The following is a 21,253-nucleotide window of genomic DNA, read 5'->3' as shown; positions in this document are numbered from 1 at the left end:
TAGAGTTCCCTGGACCAAGAGGCCAAAGCTCTTTGGAGGAAGCTAAGCGAAGTAGGAACTTCCTTGTGACAAGTGAAACTGCTCCGGGTGGGGCTCTCCCATGGAAGCTAGAGCCGGGAAGAAGGCGCTTTTGCTGCCAGAGGTCATGCCCAAGAGTAAGCGAGGAGCCCAAGATCTCGCACGTCTGCCCTCCCATGTCTACACTGGCCACACCCCGACATTCCCCGCTGAGGCGGGAGCCTGGAGAAAGCAGCCTGCAGAAGTGCGCTTTTCTTTTTCTTTTTCTTTTTCGTTTTCTTTTTCTTTTCTTTCTTTCTCTCTTTCTTTCTTTCTTTCTTTCTTTCTTTCTTTCTTTCTTTCAGTTTTTAATTTATTTGAAAGAGAGAGAGAGCACAAAGGGAGAGTGAGAGAGAGCATCAGACCCCCTGCTGAGCAGAGAGCCAGATGCTGGACTCCATCCCGGGACCCTGAGATCATGACCTGAGCCGAAGGCAGACGCCTCACAGCCTAAGTCACCCAGGCTCCCAGAAGTGGGCTTTTCTGTGACACTGGGTGGAATCCGGTGCCTGCCTGAGGAAAGATCTGGAGGCAAAGATGCAGCCGACCATCCCATAACCTCTTTTCTTCCCCACGACTTACACTGCAACCTCTAGGCTTCTCTTCATTCCTAAACACAGGATAAACGTTCAGGCCTTCACTACTCCTGCAGCCCGGCGTGCAGTCTCTATGTTTCTTCCTATTGGAATTTAACAAACGTTCAAGGCCCAGTTTGACCGCATATTACAACTTTTCTCATGCTGTCAGTTACATAGAGTATCCCACTGGTACTTCATAGTACTTTAATTATATCTCTTTTGTAGCAATAATTTTTGCTTTACAGTATGGTGACTTATGTATGTATCCTTCTCTCCTAATATTAAAAATATTTTTGGCTAATGCTTGACCAAAAAGTCCCCCTGATTCAACACTTTCTTTGATGCCAAAATGTGTGGCCTGCGAATTGTGTCCATAGGGCATTACCTGAGGTCGTTTGCCTCCATCCACAGCCAGGGACTGTGGCACCAGGGAGAACTTCTATTAGTTCAAGACGACAGAAAAATAACTTTCTTCCTGAGGTATGGGGAGGTTGAAGCTGCAATGGATGTCAAGATTTTGCTCTCTCTTTAGGAGAATCCATTGCTGGCACCTACCTAATGTCGTTAGAAAAAGAAGTATATTGGATTTTTTTAAAGACTATTTTTTTCTTCCAAATACAGAGAAGATCTCTATTTCTTTTTTCAAGACAAGGCTCCAGAGGGTGAGAAAGTTATGGCCCGTATGTTTTTTCTTTACAAATGGTATGGAGGCTGATTTATTAACACCAGGATTGTGGTTGGTTACTACCTGCAGATGTACCTTTAAACTACGTATTTTCCAATGTCTCATACTATAAATTTCTCAGTATTCTGTGAAGAGATACTTCACCTGTTCAGCAACCTTCTCTATTAAGCATCCATGTGCCACGGACCATGCAAATGTTTTAGGACGGTTAGTTCTGCACAAAGCTTGGTTATGGCGATCGCTGGGATGGTGAGGCGGTTCCTTTCAGGGATGTGGACTGGGGCTATCAAGGGCCCAGTCTGGATTAAAATGATACCGTCTAACTGAATCAGAGCAATGCCAAGGGCACGCATTTTAACATACAGGCCTTAGTTATCATTCCAAGATCTCAGTATCTAGAAACTTGCAACTGTTTTGTAATCCCCACAGACTTGAAATATTTTTCAAAGTCTCAGACTATGGACTTTTGAGACTCCCTCCTGTACTGTTCTAATTTTGCTTCTTTTCCAGGCATATTTTGTTTTTAAAACATTTAGCACTCATCTGGGCTACATTTTCTATGCATTCCATATTTCTATGCATGGAAAATATACTTATCCTGAAAATCATGTAAATCGTAAGTTACAGAGAAAACTGATTCCTTCCATCCTTCCAGATTATTATTCATAAGATTCTCTACAGTGCAGAGTATTGTTCCAGATTCTAGAGTCTGAGGCGGTAGCATTAAAATGGGACTTTGGAAGCAAGGATTGAACATTTTACTCTATCGTTAAGTAGTTCTGTGATTTGAGGTTAATTTCTTTACTTCTGTAAGATTAGTTTATTTGTAAACTTAGGAGCTTGGACTTCACAAGGTTAATTCTAAGCTCTTTTCCAGCTCCGAAATTCTATGATATTATGATTTAAATATTTGCATATATGGAGCAGGCAGCTACAACTCTATGAAGTACACACCTCTGACACATGAGGTCCTAAGTGATATAAACTGATTTTGCAAGTATCTTTGATAAGTGAGTAGTGGGAGAAATACAGAAAGACATTGGCAACCTGTAGGCTACAGACCATAATTCTGTGACTTTTACCTTACTTTCCCTAGTTTTCTATTCAAAACAAGTTTTATCACAATTTGCAGCTGAGTAGAATCAAAGTAGGACCTAAAAATCAATCCATGTTTATTCGGTTTCATAGATCATTTAAAATTACCAAATGTTGTGCCAAGGATCTGTAATTGGTCCTGGTGTGTCATTTGTAGGCTCAAATGACGAGACTGTATGTCCAGAGAAGTGAGAATATCATTTCATTACTCCAGGCTGGTGAGTCTGTGTGGACAGGAAGAGACAAGCTTATAATCCACAGTGAGGCCTGGGAAGTGGGGAGGGCAGGAGAGTGACAGCCCGAGAGGATAGGAAGGGACAGGCAGATCAGGGGGAGCGAGGACCAAGAGGCTGGGAACACGTCTGCCCTGGGAGCACCAGCAGTGATCATTCATCAGGATGCTGGCTAGGGGGCTCTGTTCAGCTGCTAATTTCATGTTTTCTCTTTTTTGCCATTAGTCACAAAATGAATCAGTTGCATTAAGAGCCAGTATCAGTCGTAAAACGACAACACATTAACTGTTATTTTCCCTGCACAACATTTATTATTGTTGTTTTCCCTTAATGCCAGTTATTATAAATACATTGCAAAAATTTAGAATAATATACAGGTTTATAAGACAAAGACTCACAAGGGCTGATTGTAAACCGTGCACTCTTTTCAATTGTCATTTATTAATTTATATGACACTTCAGAGTGATCAAATCCCCTCACCAAAATCAAAGATGAAGGACAGCCAAACTACGCTTAAAATAGCTAAAGAAATATGTTGTTTACTTCATTCTCCCCAGATGCCTGCCAAAAAGTGTCTGGATATGCAAACAGGTGGAGAATCAGGTAGCACCTTGGTTGTATAAGTCACCAGTGAAAACTGCCTACATCTCAGAGCTCTTCCTAAAAATGACCCATTCCAAGGAGCTCCACCGCGGCTCAAATGGGCGACCTGCTGTTCTAACGCGGTGCTTCCTAGCAGGCGCTGCAGCAACGCACCAGAAAGTGCACTCGCGCTTAAACGTTCAGTGGATTTTCAATCAAAGTTCCAAAGTCATTCAGCAGGAAGAGATGGCCTTTTCAAAAATAGTGCTGGAACAAATAGATAAACAAATGCAGAGGGAAGAAAGAAACTCCAACCCTTACCCCACCCCACATATGAAAGTTAACCCCAAATGAGCCATAAAGTTAAATGTAAGAGCTCAAGTTATTTAAGAAAGCTTAATGAAAATCTTTATGATACCGGATTAGACAAAGATTTCCTAAACAGGACACACACCCGTCATGAAACAAAAATTGAAAAATGGACTAGATCGGGGCGCCTGGGTGGCTCAATTAAGCGTCTGCCTTGGGTTCAGTTCGTGATCCCAGGGTCCTGGGATCAAGTCCCACTTTGGGCTCCTTGCTTAGCTGGGAGCCTGCTCCTTTATCTCCCTCTGCCACTCACCCCGCTTGTGCTCTCTCTCTCTGGCAAATAAATAAATAAAATCTTTAAAAAAAAGAATAAGAAAAATGGACTACATCAAATTAAAAATGTTTTCTTTTTGAAATATCTATGTCAACAAAGAGCCGATAGCCAAAAAAATAAGCAAGGAGCTCATCCAGAGCATATAAAGAATGCTTACTCAAAGATAAAAAGATTTTAAATGGGCAAAGGATTTGATGAGGTACCCTACTCAGAGTAGGTAACCCTACTCTGAAGAATCTAAAAGTCCCATTACAGGGGTGCCTGGGTGGCACAGCGGTTAAAGCATCTGCCTTCAGCTCAGGGCGTGATCCCAGCGTTATGGGATCGAGCCCCACATCAGGCTCCTCCGCTCTGAGCCTGCTTCTTCCTCTCCCACTCCCCCTGCTTGTGTTCCCTCTCTCGCTGGCTGTCTCTCTCTCTCTGTCGAATAAATAAATAAAATCTTTAAAAAAAAAAAAAGTCCCATTACATCACAACCCATCACAAAGGATGACCAACACCTGCAGTCATCAGGGAAATGCAGTTGAAAACACGGCACTGCCTAGGACTTACCTTACAGCAAGGCCTGCTTTTAAGAAATTATCATGGCATCGAAGCCTTCTACTTCCATAATTTGGGAAAATAAGCATTCTGTGGTTACTGAGAAGCAGCAAGCAATGGTGAAGAGAGATAGAAGTAATTGGGTTCTGAGTACTTTGTCATAGAGCTCAGTATCTGCATGGAAATGTAATAAAAGGGACAGAAAAGGGTATCCAATGGCATTTCAGACATGCGTAGTCATCACAGCTTCATACTCTCTCAGTGGCATTTCACCTGCCAAAGATCTCCTTGGGACCAAATTCCATTCTCACGTAGGTCATAGTTTGGACTCTTCTGTGTCACATAATTGTATTATCTCTACTATCACAAAGTGAATCCCTTTGACACTCAGTGAAAATAGAATATACTTTATATCGTAAAGACATCCCTCAGGATTTCCAGTCTAAGGTCACTTTTGCTTGGAATGAAGCAGACAGCTTTATCATTTGGCAATCCTAGTAGCAAAAGTCTTGAAACTATTATTTACTTTTAAAAAGAGATTAAAAAAAAAAAAGTGCCACTTCTGGTTTTAAGGGAGTAGCTTGTATCAGAGCAAACTTCCTGCCTGGCAAACTTCCTGCCTGGAAACAAACAATAAACATTGGATACAGTAAAAAAAAAAAAAACAACAATAAATAAAAACGGCTATATAAAAGCACTGGAAAAAAAAGATAAAAGCACTGGAAGGGAACCAAGCAACCAGAAAAAAGAAAGAAAAAAAGAACACCGAGAGGTAAACTCCGCTTCCTTGCAACTTTTGCCCCTTGAGGCACCTGCAGAAGAACAGGTTTGAAGGTCAAAATCTAAATAGAAGAGGCTTGTTGTAATCTCACCTGGCTAGGAGTTCAGAGATACCTAGGGCCTCCTGACTTCACCGGCAAGGTCCTGAAGAAAAGGGAACCACAGAGAAGTGAAGCCGTTTTTCTAGTTGGCTTTTGCCCTCATAATAGCCTGTAGAATGAGTAAGGACCCTACTCTGAAGAATCTCAGCTTGTTTTCTGCGGAAATACCTGGAGCTTCCCAACTCTTTGTTCAGAATTAGCCTCCTGAGACCCTCACGAGGGGAAATTTCCAGTCCAAGCCCTTCTCTTTTACGTGTGTGTAGTTCAAAGTGAACTAACCCATCATGAAAACAACAATAAAAGAAACCCAGGAGTCTTGAGATCAGCGTCTGATGAAGAAAGGATGAAATGTATGAAGATGAAAGAACAATGAATTTTGGGAAGTGAGGGGCTGGCTGCATCGGTTCTCATGGTTTGTTTTTGTTTTTGTTTTTTTTCCTGGAAATGGTTCCTGGGTGTCTCAGGCTGTAGAGACCACCAAAGGTATCATAGCACCTCACCCTCTCACCAGAGTGACTTTAGGGCAGGAGTCAGCAAACTTCTTCTGTCGAGGCTGGTTAGTCAGTATTTTCAGTGTTTTCGGTCATCTCGTCTGTCGCAGCTAGTCCGCTCTGCTGTTGTCGCAGGAGCACAGCCAGAGACAAGAAGTAAATAATGAGAATGGCTGTGTTCCAACACAATTTTATCTCCGGACACTGACATTTAAATAAATTTCATCTCATTTTCATGCATCATGAGTTACTATTTTCTTCTGATATCTTTCTTTTCACCGCTTAAAATCTAAAAAAAATGGGTGATGAGGATTAAGGAGAGCACTTGGGTGATGAGCACCGGGTGCTGTATGGACGTGTTGACTCACTAGACTGGACACCTGAAACTGATATTACACCGTATCTTAACTAACTGGAATTTAAATAAAAACTTAAAAAAATAAGCAAAATATTTTAAAAAGTCCCCTTTCTTCCATCACAGGCTGTACGAACACCGGTGGTGGGTGCATTGGACCTATGGCTATTCTGATCTCTCTCTTAGGGTCTCAAGTCCTCCCTGATTTTCAGGATCCCCTGGGGAGACTCAGTACTCTTTCTCTGGAGTGAAGGCATTATGGTCATAGGGAATTCCGGCTAAATACTCCGATGACAATCTGTTCCTGGAATCGACTTCGGCTGCTTAATAGCCACGTCATCAAGGAAGAGAAGATGGCTTGTTAGTTTCGTGGTTATTCGCAGTGTTGGCTCCAGAAATAACTTGCTTGATTTTTCTCCTTCTTCAGAGTAACAGGCATGAAACATGAATGAGGAATCATTCGATGTGATGCGCTGTACCGTGAAGAAGGTAATGTGGAGTGAGACATAATTTTTGTTTTGTCATTATTGAAAATTTACATTTGTCAACGAATGGCTTCTATTTATGCGCAGGTATGAGACCCTAGATTCCTGCACACGTGCACGGGGACCATCAGTATGGAGGCGAGTGACCCGTTGTCTGGCCGAAGCAACACTAAAAATACTGACCTGGATCTTTTCTTCATGAGTTGAGCCAGGGACCAGCCTGATAAAGGCAAAAATGAAAAAAAGAAAGACCTGCAAAATGGCGGTAAGATAATAAGGGCATACAATAGTACACATCCAGCTGTAAGACTGTCGTAGTTCAGAGATTTACACTAAAGTGAAAAAAAAAAAAAAGAAAAAGAAAACCCAACCAGAAATCTATCCCGAAGATTTAGGCAAATCTTTTTAATGCAAATGGAAAAGTGTTAGAAATGAATTTCAGGTGGACATAGGATACCCCATACCAAGGGAAGTTTCCAAACAAAAGAAAATCAAACCTGAGGTGTATGGCAAATTTGAGAAATGGTTTTCTCGCCTCTATCAAAAAAGAGCCCCCTGTTTTTTCCCGAGAGAGTACTTCTAACAAAGGCCTTAAATTGCGGGGTTTCACTGACATAGAGAATGGTTAAGGCGGAACGTACTAAGACAACAGCAAGAGGCCGTTTCAGGGAGGGTATCTTTGGCGGGAAATGTAGTATTTGAGTGAAAAGATCTCAGTATCGGCTCTCAAGGGACTACACAGTTGTCCTCGTCCAGCAGCAAGTGAGAGTTTTGCAAAGGCCATTAATTGAAAGGACCAGTAGATGGCATAAATAAGTCAGGATAGACTCAGAGGCTCAAGGAAAGGAAAAGGACATTCTGGCAGCTCCTTACTTTTTTGTCTAATGCTTCTGTCTGAGCTGGCACGATTTGCCTCTCTGATCCTAGCACTCTGAGCTATTGTTGTGACTTTAGTTCACATTCAAGAATGGTCCCCCGAACATGTCCTGAGGTGCTCAGGACCAAAAACTCAATGAAATGATGAGATCAAGAGAATTATATTTACCAGCATCATTTACCTATGCCCCCATGCTCTTTTTCCCTTCTAACCCCTTCTTTTCCTTCTTCCTCTGTCCCTCCCTCACTCCCTCCCTTCCTTTATGCCTCAGGTGCAAATATGGGAGCCCCTTACAGTCTGCTCACCATCATCACCGATTGTAAAACCCTCTCATTTTAAAACTTTTCCCCTCTCTTCCTGGACTTCTAAACCAGTGTCCCCCATAGGCATTCACGTGCATGTATTTGATATCTACTCTTGAAAGTGTATGTATACGGGTGACATCTGTCGTATTTTGTACGTGTTTATATCTTAATTTTCACAAATGGCATTATTTTGTTGATTTTTTTATTTCTCATTTTTTCACTGAACGCTAGGTTTCTGAGAAACGTTCAAGCTGCCGTTACTTCTAATGTCTGTCTGTGGTCATTCCATGGTATGAGCCTGCTACATTTTAATGGGCTTTTCCTTTAGTGATGGACAAAGCTAGGCCTCGATTGTTTAGGGGTTATCTTTTATCTGTATCTTTCCTTTACCTAGCGCATAGTCAGACTTTAGGCAAAAACTACATTTTGTCAAATGGCTTCTAAAAATGTGATAAATAGTGAATAAGAGTGCGAAAGCAAGCTGTGTGGTTTAGAAAAGCATCCTGAGTCCAGCATAGATCTGCTCTGCTCCTTCAGGGCTACTACTAGAAGGACTTTCTGATTCTCATTATTCCTAATTTTCACATTTTCCACTAAGCATAAGAAGGAAAATCAAGGAGATATTTATGCTCATGCCATTCTTAAATTTGTTTTCTCTTGTTTTAACAGTGGAATTTGAAGAGAGAAACAAAAGCGAGAATGTTATAAAATTAAAATAACTGGTTAGTGATTTAGAACCAACATCACGGCTATTTCTCACCTGACTCCTCTCTACATACATAATACTTTTTATGGAAAATGGGCATGTGCTCTGCAACATTAAACACCAGTGAAGTATTTATGTCAGAGAGATGGGCAATATAGTAGAGTGGAAAGAAGATATTTTTTGGTAGAGACCAGGAGTGTCAAACTTTTTCTATAAAGGCTGCTGTGGATGAATTGGGTGTCCTCAAAATTTGTGTTGAAACCCTAACTCCCCATGTGACTATATTAAAGATGGGGTATTTAAGAAGGTTATTAGAGTTAAATGAGGCCATAAGTATAGAGCCCTGATTCACCAGAATTGGTGGCGAAGAGAAGGAGACTCTAGAACTCTCTCTCAGCCATGTGATGACACGGCAGGAAGGCAGCCTCTGCAAGCCAGGTGTAGGCTGTCCCTGGAACCTGACCTACTACCACCTTGATCTCAGCCTTCCAGCCTCCAGAACTGTGAGAAAAGAAGTTTCTGTTGTTTAAACCACCCACTCTATGGTACTTTGTTATGGCAGCCCGAGTTGACTAATGCAAAGGCCCAGATAATAAATATGTTAGCCTTGTGCACCAGGACCAGCATTACAAAGCTTATTCTGGAATGCCTTTCTAAGAAGGTGACAGTAGGCTGAGAAATCAATCATGAGAGGGATCCAATTATGCAAAACTCAAGGTGTTCCCGGCAGAGCAAACAGTAAGTTCTCAAGGTGCTGGAGGTGATATCCAGCTGGGGTGGGGGGTAGGGTGTGCTCAGGACCACAATGGACCCAGTGTGTCTGGTTTGCAGTGCGAAATTATGAGGCATGTGGAAAAAAGAAAAAGAATGAGGAGAGTAAAATCATGGCGAGAAGATAGAAAGAAATTTGGATTTTCTCATTAGGGTTGTGGGAAGATTTTAAGCGTGTGCCTGTGTGTTCTGTGTTTAATATTGTATTTCTTTTGGACGCTTTAAAGCTTGGAAGTAACTTGATGTATTTTTTTTTAAATCACTTTGGATATTAAATGGACTAGAATGTGGGTGCCCAGTTGGGAGTCATTTGTAACCCTGTAACATCAGTGCTGGAAAGAGTGGGTAGAGATTTCAGGTCTTATTTCCACGTGGAATCGTCAGGATTTGTGGATGGGTTACAAACAGAAAACAAGAGAAAGATAGGATGAAGCACCGTGTTTTGGTTTCAACAACTCTAAGAAGGATTGTGCAAGAGTCTTTTCCTAAGGAGAGGGAGGCAAGAGTTTATTTTGGGAATGTTGCCTCTAGGATGTTGTTAGAAATGCATGGAGTCATCAAGTAGGTAGTTATATGTATCCATAGCTCAGTTGAGAAGGTGGGTTGGCGTGTGGCCTCAGATAGTGATGGAAGAAAAGCCATGGGATTAAATGAAATCACCCAGGGCAGCAGTGAGCAGGGAAAAGAAAAAAGAAAAGAGGGGGGCTCAGGACTGAGCCTTGGGATCTCTAGAGGCTGAGCAGAGTAGGAGGAGCCATCAAAGGGCACCAAGAAGCAGCTTCCGGGAAAGTAGGAAGAGCATCTGCCTCATGAGAGCAGTTACTGTAGAAATGAAGATCAGAGAGGATTTCAAGAAGGAAAGAGAGGTTAGTTGTTTGGGATTCTGGTGAGACGTTACGAAGGATGGAGACTGAGCAATGACTATGGGGTCTGTCAGGGGTGGTTGTCCGTGGAACTGACAGGACAGGTTTCTCTAACAGGAGGGGAGAAAGCTTAGTGGACAGTGTTGAGAAGAGAATAAAGGTATGGGTTTGGAGGTTAAGAAGGAAAATAGCACAAGCACTGAACTTGCCTCATGAGACCTGAGACAGAAGCTGTCACTTACAAATTGAACCATCGGGGAACAATCATTTAATTTCTTTGAATCTCATTGTGTTTCTCTGTAAATTGAGTGTAAAGTAACACACACAGGTTTGTCATCAGGGTTAAATGAAACAATGCAGGAAAGTACATAATGTACTCGATAGAACCTTTACAAGTACCATTGACTTTTCCCTCGCACATTCTCTTCATTCGATCTACCCTCTTCTTCAGGAAATGAAGGTCTCCGATGTAGGTAGTCAGAGCTGGCTTTTCCAAGTGCCAGGGAACTCTGGCATTGTGGATACAAAAACTAAAAAAAGATTTTGCTGCTGTGGTTTCCTCACCTGTGCCTGATGTGCACTAAGCACACAGCCGTCCTTTGTTCCGGGACCCCCACCTGGGAGAGCAAGAGGATGCTTGCACCAGATCCTGAAAACGCTCCTTGGGACCTGCCAACTGTTTCTGATCTGAGGTCCATCCACATCTAAGGTGGACATACCTATGGACTGAGGGAAGATAGAACATTTGTAAGCCAAAGATGATGCACTTTTTCCCAGAAAAGCAAGGCTTGGTGCTGAGAGGTTCTAGGAGCCCCGTTGTGTGTTCCCATTTAATTGCATTGCACCTGCGCTTATGGCCATAATAGAAAAATGGACTGAAGGAGCCGGTGAATGGCTCCTCTCAGTCTTCAACAGTATTTCTTCCCTCAGGAGATTCAGTTTCATAGCAGACCACACCGGTACCCACAATCAAAGGAAAGCGAGCTATTCCAACTGAGAGGCTTGCCACATTCAATTTACCTTCTTTTAAGCGTGTGTCCTTATTTCTGTCTACTTCCCCACCCCTGCACCTGTCACTAGAAAAAAAATAGTCTCCTTAAGCTTCATAATTAAAAAATGCTTTACTGATTAAAATATTTGTTTATGTAATAACAATAATAATAACTAATTACATCCAGCTTGATGAGTTTTATATCACGTTTCAGCCAAGTAGGGCTCAAAACAGCTGAGCTATTAAATCCTGATAAGTGATAATGGAAAAGACTGCTCAGCCTTAACCATAGTGATGCTACCAGCAGCGCTATCATTATAATTTCCTCTTTCGTTAAGGGCCATAATTTGCCATTGATTTTTATGTAAAACCCCATCGACTTCAATGGGAATTCCTTACGTATAGCAAAGGGAAAATATGGCTTTTGTTATTTCCTTGAATGTTTCTAAAACATTTAAACTCAATTTCTTTACAGTGTGATGGGGTCATCCTATTCTTTCTATTTTATTTCCTGTAAAAAGTGTACATAAAGCTACTACAATTCTTCTTAGAATGTTTATTGCTTTTGGAAAAATTTGGCATAGAATCATACTTCAAGAGAACTATAACACAAGTTGTGTCTGTTTGAGGTTTGATATATGTTCAAGAGAACAATCTTCATAGAATTTACAGAATCCCTTTACCCATACTTCATCCACATTTCACCCTGTTTTATTGTTGTTTTTGTTTATTTGTGTGTGTGTGTGTGTGTGTTGACAGTGTCTGAAGTCTATGAACTTCCTGAGATATGTTCACATGGGTTATGAGATATACTAAGGAGGTGAATTCCCTTTGCCTCCCAAATATCCACTCACCATTCCAGTCACCTCATCTCCCACACTGTCCACCTCCTTCTTCACTTATGGACACAGTCTTTTGCACCTAGATGCCTTCTATTACATGGCACAACCAGATTTATTGTCAGGCCAGCATTTCGCTTGCCATTAAAGCAGTAGAGCTGGAAAATGGTAACTTACCAGATCTCTTGTCAGTATCCTTCATGTCATCTTCCCTCCCCTTCCCTCCCTCTCTCCCTCCTTCCTCCTTCCCCTTCCTTCCTTCTTTCCTTCCTTCCCTCCTTCCTTCCTTTTTTTCCTTTTCTTTTCCTCTGCTAAGGGCTTGATGCTCCCTAATGAGAAGTTTGAACACCCGTATCTTGTTAGTTAAAGCAAAAGCATGAGTAATTTTCACTGTGGGAGGGAGCACTTTTCTCTAGCGCTTACAGGGCATCCTGTAAGAAATCCTGGGGATGATGGTTGGCTGTGGATTAGGAGTGGAGCTAATTCCAGGCCCGTGGACAGTGTTGGGGGGAGGGCATGAATCATGGTTCTCCTTTGCTTATGATTTTCTAAAACAAAGTATTGTGCATAGGGAGTTCAGCTCTGCCACCATTCCACTAGGTGAATGGGAACAAGTTACCTAACCACTCTGGGCAAAGTTGCTATTATAAGCTGAAGGTTAAGAATCAAATGACATGGGGTGCCTGGGTGGCTCAGTCATTAAGTGTCTGCCTTGGGCTCAGGTCATGATCCGAGGGTCCTGGGATTGAGCCCCGCATCGGGCTCCCAGCTCCACTGGAAGCCTGTTTCTTCCTCTCCCACTCCCCCTGCTTGTGATCCCTCTCTCGCTGGCTGTCTCTCTCTCTCTGTCAAATAAATAAATAAAATCTTTAAAAAAAAAGAATCAAATGACACTAGGTCCTGTATCATCAGTTATTGCTGCTTAACAAACCAATCCAAAATTCAGATATTAACTGATTATTTACTCCCGTCTATGTGCCCATGTGGGTCATGGGGGGGGGTAAATAGATCTAGGGTGAGTGCAACTGGTGGTTCTGCTTCAAACAGCAGATCCAGCTGACATTGCTTTGAAGGCCAAGCTCAGATCTGCTCTACCTGTGTTTATTCTGGGCCCGGCCTGAGGGGGCAGCAGCTAATCTGGGGAAGCTCTTAGAGTGATATCAAAGGCAAGAAATTAGAAAGTTTTGATTCTTAGGTCCCATTAATATGACTGTATTCTATATGTATAATGTCCCAACCCACTTTGTGCTTCTAAAATTGCCCAAGAAAATAGAGTGAGGTCAGCAACTATGATTATTTATTCAGTCAGGATCTTTTAAGGTGACTTTCAGGAGAGATAGGATATACATTATAAGTGCCATTCATTATGTACAGTCATTTAAGTGTTTGGATTTTTGCGTAATTGAGATAAATGCTACTTAGTTTTAATTTGTGTAACTATAAGAATAATACAAATAATACATAAATTATGTTGTTAGATCACTAACTAAAATTCACTTACTTTTTGTTACTTAAATACTGGATGACCTTGGTAAAGTTATTTAACTTTTTGTGCTTAAATTTGATCATATAAAAATAAAGAGATTGACATAGATGGTCTCGAAGGCCCAGTTAATCCTGGAAATCGCCTATGTTTTATTTTATTGTATGTTTTGAGTTATATTTTCCACATTTTATTTATTTCATATTTATTTTCATAATAAATCATGTATGGCTTAAGTCTACTAAATATTTTTCTTAAATTCTCTTGGAAAAATGCGTTTTTTTGGAGGTCTTAACACACTTTGATAATATAGAGCTTTACATTTGTCAATGGATTAGACCATTTGGTTTCAATAGTGCTGGTAAATTTAAGGGTTGCTCTTTTAAGCCTAAAGAGCACAGTCTGCTCAGGGATAGATGAGGCAGTGTGGCTTGGAAATGACGCCTCTACACAAAGAAAACATGTCCCGCTGACCTCAGAGTCTCACAAGAACCTCAGAGGCCCCGCTGGGCCTCATCTTCTAGTCTCAGTGTAAACACCAAAGAGTGTCATGGAGAAACCACAGCTTTGGTCAGCCAAAGTTCAACTTCCTTCTGCGCTTTACCCCATCTTCTCTTCTTTAACCAGGCGTATTGTGCTTGCGTTTTTAGGCAGGTCCCTTGAAAGCACCACTTACGGCTTACAAAGTAGCATTTTTGGTCCACCATCCATCATCGTCCATAAAAGCCCGACAAACTTGGTGAAGGTTTTAGTTGAGATCCTGCTCAGATTTGCACGTGACCTGGAAGTATGTCACGTCTTCCAGGTGGACCTCTGACCGTTTGTCAGGTGCAGACGGGGCTCTCTGTAGTCTTTCCAGGTATTCGTTATGCCACAGAGTTTGTTACATGAAATTCCTGTTTACATTTCGTTTGAGCTTTCAACTGGTTCTGAAAATACAAATTGAGTAATGTTTTCCTCAGGGGGTGGTGTTTCCAAGAGTGATCCTCTGGGTTTGGAGAACTGTACTGCAGCGTTTTAGAATCTGTCATTTATAAAGAGTATAAATCCTTCCACTCATTTTGGAAAAGTGGCTTTACAAATGAGTCCGGTGTTTGAGACTGAGTGCGGCTATGAAAATGACACTTTAGCTTCGTTCTGGCTGGCTGGGATTAGTCTAAACATGCATATTTTTCTCAAACATGTCCCATATCTGACAAGAAAGGTGAACAGCTATGATTGCTATCATAACAGGATGTTTTATGGTCTGTGAAATGGAAGTAGTCGTAAGTTAGCTGATATTATAAAACCCTTGTTTGATGCAAAGAGCATGGTTAGATTCTATCCCACAAGAAAGAATATCCATTTTACCATCCTTGTTGCTGAACATATTGTATGGTTTTTCTGTCACCGAACTTGCTGTCTAGTCATGTTAGAGCGACCTACAAACCCATTTTCCACTGCACTGGTATGCGCCCCTGTCTAGGTTTCTCAATGTTCTTCCACTTCCTCTGGATTTTCTCATCTCCATAGTTGGCTCACATCACTTCCTCCTTCTGGAATGTCTGTGTCTGCCATCACTGCTCTGACATCTTGCCCATGGTTCAGGTTCTGTTGACCTGCCACCTCCATGAAGCGTGTGCAGTGTCTAGCCGGTCCCCTACAAGTTGTGGTTACTGAACACGTGCTCATTCTTTCCATCCTTTTTCTTTTCTTTTTTTTTTTAAATTTTTATTTTGTTATATTAGTCACCATACAGTACAACCCCAGTTGTTGATGCAATGTTCCATGATTCATTATTTGCATATAACACCCAGTGCACCATGCGATATGTGCCCTCCTTAATACCCATCACGGCCTATCCCAATCCCCCACCCCCTCCCCTCTGAAGCCCTCAGTTTGTTTCCCAGAGTCCACAGTCTCTCATGGTTCATTCCCCCTTCTGTTTCCATCCTTTTTCATCTCTTTTTTTTCCAGCGTATCCTCCCAGTCCGAAGTACATTTTTCCTTTTCAAGCATCTCGTGTTTTGTGGCAGCAGAACAGCTATTCTCCCAAGTTTAATTTTGTAGGTGTTTTCCTTCTTCTCGCCTAGAACACACTTGCCGAAAGGAACCATACTTTGTTCATGGTCTCTCAGGGGGCCTGATGCTGAAGTCTTTGCTCCTCTTCCTGTACACAAACTTTCCTCCTTTGACAGCAGATTCCTCCTGTTTGTTTGGTCACCTGTTTGTATCTGGGTTATCCTGTAGGGCAAGGCTCTTCTTCTATTAGATGGTAGGTTCCTGGAGAGCATGGTTCACGTCTGAGTCATCTTTTTATCCTCGGAAGTACAAGGACAGCGCCACGTACGTGGTTGGTGCTCACCAAATCCTTACAGAGTGAGAGACACAGCCTGTTCAGCCAGTGCACAGGACCCTACCATATTCCACAATTCTATAGAAAATGACATTTACTGTCTACTTTTTAGAAGTTTTTATCTTTATTTTTTATTTTTTTAGTAATCCCTACTCCCAACATGGGGCTTGAACTCACGACCTCAAGATCAAGAGTCACATGCTCCTCTGACTGAGCCAGCCAGGTGCCTCTACTGTCCACTTTTTAGAAGAGGAATATATCCAATTAGGTTAGAAACAAGAGAGAATGAGGGGGGGGGTCATGAAACTTAGATCACATTCTAAACCTGGCTGGGAGGAGGCTGGTGATGTTGATGAGGTAGGGGAAAAAGTGATAATCCTGTTACCGTTGGTTTAAACTCTGTTTCTGAGTTGCATGCCAGTCGTGTTTATAATATTTCTCCAGTCACTGAGGCTTTTCCTGTTTCCATTTTAGCGTGTCACAAAATTAGGGCTCCTTAAAAGATCAAGAAGTGGGAATACCATGGGATAAACAGAAAATTGGCTTCACTTATATTTTTTTTTTAAGATTTTATTTATTTGACAGAGAGTGAGAGAGAGAGAGCATGAGTGGGGGGAGGGGCAGAGGGAGAGGGAGAAGCAGACTGCCCGCTGAGCAGGGAGCCCCACATGGGGCTCAATCCCAGAACCCCAAGATCATGACCGGAGCAGAAGGCAGGCACTTAACCAACTGAGCCACCCGGGCGCTCCCACTTGTAATTTTTCATTTCGTGTTTTAAACTTCAAAAAATTTTTAGTCAATTTATTTAAATTAAAAAATAATTACCCATTTCTTCACCTCCCCACCTCTAGCCTCTTGCAACCACCAAGCTGTTCTCTATATTTATGAGATTAGTTTTTTTTTTTCCTGATTCCACATTTGAGAGAGACATTTGGTATTTGTCTTTGTTTGACTTATTTCACTTAGCATAATGCCCTCGAGGCCCATCCATGTTGCCACAAATGGCAAGATTTCATTCTTTTTTATGGCTGAACAATATTCCATTATATATATACCACAGTTTATCCATTCATGCGTCAATGGACACTGAGGTTTTTTCCATATCTTGGCCTATTGTAAGTAATGCTGCAGTGGACATGGGGATGCATTTATCTTTTTGAATTAGTGTTTTTCTTTTCTTCACATAAGTATCCAGAAGTAGAACTGCTGGATTATATGGTAGTTCTATTTTTAATATTTTGAGGAAATTCCATACTGTTTTTCATAGTAGTTGCAGCAATTTACATTCCTGCCAACAGTGCACAAGGGTTTTCTTTTCTCCACAGTCTTGCTAACACTAGTTATTTCTAGTCTTTTTGATAATAACCATTCTGACAGGCGTGAGATGATAGCTCATTGTGGGTTGAGTTGCATTTCCCTGATGATTAATGATATCACGCATCTTTTCATGTACCAGTTGGCCATCGGTATGTCTTCTTTGGAAAGATGCTTATTATTCTTCTGCCCATTTTTAATTGGATTTTTTTTCTTTTTGCTTTTGAGTTGTATGAGTTTTTTATATATTTTGAATATTAATCTCTTGTCAGTTATTTGGTTTGCAAATATTTTCTTCCAGTCAGTAGGTCGCCTTTTTATTTTGTTGATGGTTCTCTGCTATGCAGAAGCTTTTGGTTTGGTGTGGTCCCATTTGTTTACTTTTGCTTTTCTTGCTTTTACTTTTGGTGTCAGATTCAAAAAATCATTGCCAAGACCTATGTCAAGGAGCTTATCACCTATCTTCCAGGAGTTTTAGAGTTTTAGGTCTTACATTCAAGTCTTTAATCCATTTAAAATTAGTTTTTGTGTATGGTATAAGATAGTGGTGCATTTCATTCCTTTGTATTTCACTGTCTATTTCCCCAACACCATTTATTGAAGAGACTGTCCTTTTCATATTGTATATTCCTGCTCCTTTGTCATAAATTAATTGACTGTATATGCATGGGTTGATTTCTGAGCTTTTTATTCAGTTTCATTGATACTTGTGTCTGCTTTTATGCCAGTACCATGCTGTTTTAATTATTATAGCTTTGTAATATTGTTTGAAATCAAGGAGTGTGAGGTCTCCACCTTCTTTCTCAAGATTGCTTTGGCTGTTTGGGGTCTTTTGGGGTTCCATATACACTTAATCTTAGGATTGTTTGTTCTATTTCTGTGAAAAACGCTGTTGGAATTTTGATAGGGATTGCATCTAATCTATAGATAGCTTTAAGCAGTATAGACATTTTAATAATATGAATTCTTCCAAACCATGACCACAGAATATCTTTCCTTTTATTTGTGTCTTCTTCAATTCCTTGCATTAATGTCTTATAGTTTTCAGTATATAGGTCTTTCACCTCCTTGGTTAACTTTATTACTAGGTATTTTATTCTTTTTGATGCAACTATAAATAGGATTGTTTTCTTAATTCCTCATTCTCATAGTTTGTTGTTAGTGTAAAGAAACACAACAGATTTTTTGTGTATTGATTTTGTATGTTGCAACTTTATTGAATGTGTTTATCAACTCAATAGTAAAGATGGAGTTGTTAGGGTGGGTGCTTATATATAATATCCTGTCATCTGCAAATATTGACAGTTATACTTCTTTCTTTCCAATTTGGATCTCTTTTGTATCTTTTTCTTGCCTAATTTCTCTACATAGGACTTCCAATTCTAAGTTGAATGAAAGTGGCAAGAGTGGACATTTTTATGTCCCTGATCTTAGATGAAAGCTTTCAGCTTTTCCCCAAAGAATATGATGTTAGCTTGGACTTATCATATATGGCCTTTATTATGTGAAGCTACATTCCTTCTATACCCACTTAGTTGAGATTTATTATCGTAAATGGTTGTTGAATTTTGCCAAATGCTTTTTCTACATCTATTGAGATGACCATATGATTTTTATTCTTCATTTTGTTAATGTGGTATATCATATTGACTGATCTGTGGATATTAAACCATCCTTGCATACCTGAAATAAGTCCCACTTGATAATGGTATACGATCTTTTAATATTGTGGAATTTAGTTTCCTAATATTTTGCTGAAGACTATGCTTGTGTTCATCAGGGATATTGGCCTGTAAGTTTCCTTTTTGTGGTATCCTTGTCTGGTTTTGGTATCAGGATAACGCTGGCCTCATAAAATGAGTTCGTAAGAGTTCTCCCCCCTTTTTGGAAGAGTTTGGGAAGAATTTGAATTAATTCTTCCTTAAATGATTTGTAGAATTCATCAGTAAAGCTGTCTGGTCCTGGACTTTTTGCTGTTGTTGCTGGGAGGTTTTTGATTGCTGATTTCAGTCTCCTTGTTAGTAATTGGTCTGTTCAGATTTTCTATTCCATCATAGTTCAGTCGTGGTACTTCTACGTTTCTAGGAATTCATCATTTCATCTAGGTTGTCCAAACTGTTGCTATATAATTATTTATAGTAGTCTCTTACAATCTTTTGTATTTCTGATGTATCAGTTGTCATATCTTCTCTTTCATTTCTGATGTTATTTAGTTGGGTCATTTCTTTTTTTCATGGTGAATCTAGGCAAACTCTTATCAATTTTGTTTATCTTTGCAAAGAACTAGCTCTTATATCATTGATTTTATTTACTGTCTTTTTAGTCTCTTTTTCATTTATTTCTGCTCTAATCTTTGTTATTTCCTTTCTTCTAACTTTGAGTTTTGTTCTTTTACTAGTTTCTTGAGGTATGAAGTTAGGTTGTTTATTTGAAACTTTTTTTTTGTTTCTGAGGTAGGCATATAGTGCTACAAACTTTCTTCTTAGAACTACTTTTGCTACTTCCCATAAATTTTGGTATATTATGTTTCCATTTTTGTTTGTCTCAAGGTATTTTTTTAATTTCTTTTTTGAGAAATATATTTATATAGTGATTTTTTCTTTAGAAATAGCAACGCCACGAGGCAGGTAAGGCCTGTGGCTCAGTAAGGTTGACTGATTCATGCATGTCACCTAGTGAGTAAGTTGTAGGCTCTGAGGTAAAGGAAGGTCTTAGGACCACAGGACTGGTGGCTCCCTATTCCAGGGCGACCTCCTCTGTGAATACCCTAAGAATGGGAAATATACACGTGGAGCTCATTAGAGGTGGAAAAAGGCATTTATTTAAAAAATCAAAAGGAGCTCTAGAATAGTCACTCACTCTATAGCAGCATTTTGCTTCATTTTCCGCAGGATTGGAACTACTAATATTGTTTTATTGTTGATAAGATTGTTTCCATGCTTTCCTTTATTTTGAAAAAATAATTATTCATTTAACTACATTTTTGGCAGCTTGTGACCAAGATAAAGATACCATATGACTAATCTTTTTGGAATGGGAAATCGAAGACCAGATAGAATTAAATGCCTTTGACACTATCACCCAAGAGACCAGTGCTTCACTACTGATGAGATGGTAAATCTCTGAGTTTACTGCTGTGTACATTCTTAACCCACTGCTAATGCCCATCTACTGAGCATGCTTCTTGTCTGGCCTCGGTACCCTAGTTGCAAAGCAGTACATGGCTAACTGCATTCTCTTTTACTTCCCCTGAAGGTCATGCAGGCAATAGTGGTGCATTCCTATGACTGGGAAGACAAAGACGTAGCTGTATTTTCACATGTCCATGGTCACGGCCATCATTTTTCACCAAAGCAAATGAAGATTTAAATTCTGAGGCTTGTGGGGTTGCACTTGTCTTTCATTATGGCTGGTGTGCTGTGCACCCGTGCAATCTGTCTTTCTTTTAAAGACGTGCAGTCCATCACAAAGCAATGGTGCTAATGAGCCTTCTAAAAAACCAGGATCACACTTTTTAATAAGGATTCGAAAATGAGAACTACCATGTCTTGCCTGTCAGAGAGAAAAAGGAATGTGAGAGATGTACAAGGTCCTGCCTCATGTAAATTGGTATTTGCCTTTCCAAATGACATGTTTGCTGGTAAAGTACACAAAGATGGCTTAGCAGGTATTGGAGAGAGCCTTGGGGTCTGCTGGTGTGCAGCAAGTCATCGAAAACAATCTGAACTTGGGGTGGGGCGAAGTGACGGTGGGAGGAAATAAAAGCTGTTGCACATTGTTTTGTCTTTCTAAAGATTCTTTTATTCTCATAATGATAAACCATAACACTGACCGCAGGAACACTACCAACATTTCAGAGATTCTATAGAATCTGCCTAACTATATACTAGAATGAACCTTAGCTGACTTAACCTGATAAATAATTGTTTACCAATAGAAAGGGGCTTTAAAAATACAGAGAGATGAGGGCACCCAACAGTTAAGGGGGCATTTGTCCGGATGAAAAATAGTAGATAAGCGGGGCTACATCGCCAGCACCCAATTTAATCCTCATTCTGAAGACCATCTTGATCTTAGCTTAAGAAATGCTTTGGGCAAATTCTGTTGGAGAAATGTGACTTGGATGCCAAACATCTCATAAAG

General features: G+C 40.5%; 1 protein-coding gene across 1 annotated transcript in view; it reads left to right on the top strand.

Annotated features, from left to right (window-relative positions):
* IFI44 (interferon induced protein 44) overlaps positions 1 to 20,888 on the top strand; it is a 37,507-nt gene extending 16,619 nt beyond the window's left edge. Inside the window, exons 9-12 of the transcript XR_005834128.1 lie at positions 6,569 to 6,630; positions 6,714 to 6,891; positions 20,101 to 20,224; positions 20,366 to 20,888. The gene's annotated coding sequence lies outside the window, so the exon portion shown is untranslated. The remainder of the gene's footprint in view (positions 1 to 6,568; positions 6,631 to 6,713; positions 6,892 to 20,100; positions 20,225 to 20,365) is intronic.
* Positions 20,889 to 21,253: the final 365 nt, after the last annotated feature.

Source organism: Ursus maritimus, unplaced genomic scaffold, assembly GCF_017311325.1.
Source record: "Ursus maritimus isolate PB19 unplaced genomic scaffold, ASM1731132v1 scaffold_12, whole genome shotgun sequence".
Classification (NCBI taxonomy): Eukaryota; Metazoa; Chordata; class Mammalia; order Carnivora; family Ursidae; genus Ursus; species Ursus maritimus.
Note: the sequence above shows the minus strand (reverse complement) of the source record. Positions and strands in the feature narration are given on the sequence as shown.